Genomic DNA, 2805 nt, shown 5'->3' with positions numbered 1-2805 from the left:
CATCCTCCCCTCCCGTCCCCGGTGGGCTGACTGCTGCAGCAGGAAGGGGTCTCGGTCATGTAGTGACCTGCATCAGACGAGACGGAGTGAGCAACCCTTCTGCAGCTCGCGTGTCTCTGCTGAACTGTCTCTTTACCTTTGAGTCCCGCGGCATCAACACGAGCGCGTCTGTTCATCCAACAATGTCACAGGAAATTTGGTTTGGACTCTGAACTTCTCTGGAGCTCAAATATCAGATTTATGACAGAGAGCAGGACGGATGGATACTGAAATCTCTTCATCTCGTTGAGACACATGCTGCAGGTAATCAGGTGAAGACCAGAGATCTTAATGTCTTCAATCTTGAGTTCATGTCAGAGTCACTCCTCTTTTCGTTTACAACACAGACATCAAAACAAGCCGACTTTAAAGATACGATATATTTAAATGAGGTATGATAGAGTCTCATTCATGCAATAAGTTATATTTGGTGCCTCCCGTCTATTTCATGTGCATACATGAAACGTAAAGGCAGGGAGAGCACACCTCCCCTCTCTTTCATGTGCATGCATAAAAAGACAGCTCAGGAAGAGCACACCTCCCCTCTCTTTCATGTGCATGCATAAAAAGCAAATGCAGGGAGAGCACACCTATTGTCTCTCATAGATACCCACACGAAAAGCCAAGGCAGGAAGAGCACACATCACCTCTTTTCCATGTGCACACATGACAAGCCAAGGCGGGGAGGAAACACACCTCCTTTCTCTTTCATGTGCCTACATGAAAAAGCAAGGCAGGAGGAGCACAACTCCCATATGTATAAGGCGCATATGTGGCAACCCAAGGCGAGGGGGGCACATCTCCCATCTCTTTCACATGCAAACATGAAAAGCCAAGGCAGGAAGAGCACACCTTCCTTTCCTTCATATGCATACATGAAAAGACAGAGCAGGGAGAGCACACCTTTCCTCTCTTTCATGTGCATGCATTAAAATCCAATTCAGGGAGAGCACACCTATTGTCTCTCATAGATACCCACACGAAAAGCCAAGGCAGGAAGAGCACACATCACCTCTCTTCCATGTGCACACATGACAAGCCAAGGCGGGGAAACACCTCCTTTCTCTTTCATGTGCCTACATGAAAAGGCAAGGCAGGAGGAGCACAACTCCCATATCTATAAGGTGCATATGTGGCAAGGCGAGTGGGGGTACATATCCCATCTCTTTCACGTGCAAACATGAAAAGCCAAGGCAGGAAGAGCACACCTTCCTTTCCTTCATATACATACATGAAAAGACAGAGCAGGGACAGCACACCTCCCCCATCTTTCATGTGCATGCATGCAGGGAGAGCCCACCTATTGTCTCTTATAGGTACCTACACGAAAAGCCAAGGCAGGAAGAGCACACATCACCTCTCTTCCATAAGCATACATGACTAGCTAAGGCACACCTTTCCTCTATTCCATGCACATGATAATAAGCCAAGGCAGGGAGAGCATTCCTCCCCTCTGTTGCATGTGTGCACATGTCAATCCAAGGCAGGAAGAGCACACATCCTGTCTATTTCATATGCATACTTGAGGAGCATTTGACCAAGAGTTCCAGGGTCTTTTAGCCCCGAGAACTGCTTTCCCCTGAACTAAAAGGTTCCTGTGCTCCCATTAGTCGTTTTTCCACCGCAGGAACTTTACCCCTGAACTAAGTGTGTTTCGACTGGAGGAACCAGGGTCTAAATTTAGTTCAGGGGTAGATAATCTCCCCCCTGAAAAGCCCCTGCTTGGGGGGGTAGTACTTTTCAAAGGTCCTGGGACTTTCAGCTGAACGTGTCAGTGTTTGTGGAGTTTACACAGCTGTTGAAACACAGAGGGAGTTCCTGGGAATGCAAACTAGTTTAGTTTTTATTAAGATTTCAAAATATCCTCATCAGATATTTAAGGTCTAAAGACGTTTATGAGGGATGCATCCGGCTGCAGGAACACAGGAACCTTTTAGTTCAGGGTAAAGTAGTTCTGGGGGCTAAAAGACCCCTTAACTCTTGGTCCAAATGCACATTTTGATTTTATGATTTCATTTTAAATTGAATATTTTTCTGTGAAGCACTTTGTGATTTTATTCTATGAAAAGTGCTATACTAAATCAAATTGACTTACTTACTTACTTACTTACCTTTGTAAAGCCAAAGCAGGGAGAGTGCTTCTCTCGTCTGATTCATGTGTGTACACGAAAAGCAAAGGCAGGGCGAGCATCAGCAAAGTTAAAGACCTTGAAAAAACATGATTCGTCAGCCGTTTCTGAAACTCTTACTCTTAAATAATCTGTCAGAACAGGTGTGATTCTTTAAGACTAATGTGCATTCACTCAGGACAAAGGAACACAGCAGGAAACAGCTTGTCATCAGATTTTAAAACTTTCAATGAGATGAATCTGCAGGTATTAGAAAAAGAACAAACTCTGAGAGTTGTTGCACAAACACAGGGAAAGGTTCAGTGTTTACCTGTTTACCATCCTCTTCCTCTACCATGTGTATCTGTTAGATCTCCCTCTGTGAGACGTGAAGTAACACAGAGTCAGGTCATGTAAGATGTATGTCGGATGAATGTTCTGCCTGCCGTCTCCGTGTGAGTCATGCTAAAGAGTGTGTGTAAGTGTGTGTGATACCTGCGGTCTGTCTAAAGGTTACAGTGACAGGTGTGATATCTCAGAGCAGGAGACAGCAGCAGTGTGTTATGAGAACACAAGGCTTTAACTACAAGTTAACAGGTGCACACAGACACACACACACACACACACACACACTTAGAGTATTTCCAGGAGGTTTTTA

At 45.1% G+C, this 2805-nt stretch overlaps 1 protein-coding gene across 1 annotated transcript in view; it reads left to right on the top strand.

Annotated features, from left to right (window-relative positions):
* The window catches only part of LOC117808575 (glutamate receptor ionotropic, delta-1-like), a gene marked incomplete at its 3' end in the record, with an annotated part of 181303 nt that overhangs the window by 102128 nt on the left and 76370 nt on the right, over positions 1–2805 (top strand). The gene's annotated exons all lie outside the window — the stretch shown is intronic.

Source organism: Notolabrus celidotus, unplaced genomic scaffold (genome assembly GCF_009762535.1).
Source record: "Notolabrus celidotus isolate fNotCel1 unplaced genomic scaffold, fNotCel1.pri scaffold_126_arrow_ctg1, whole genome shotgun sequence".
Lineage (NCBI taxonomy): Eukaryota > Metazoa > Chordata > Actinopteri > Labriformes > Labridae > Notolabrus > Notolabrus celidotus.
The sequence above is the reverse complement of the archived record's forward strand: the minus strand, read 5'-3'. Positions and strand labels throughout refer to the sequence as shown.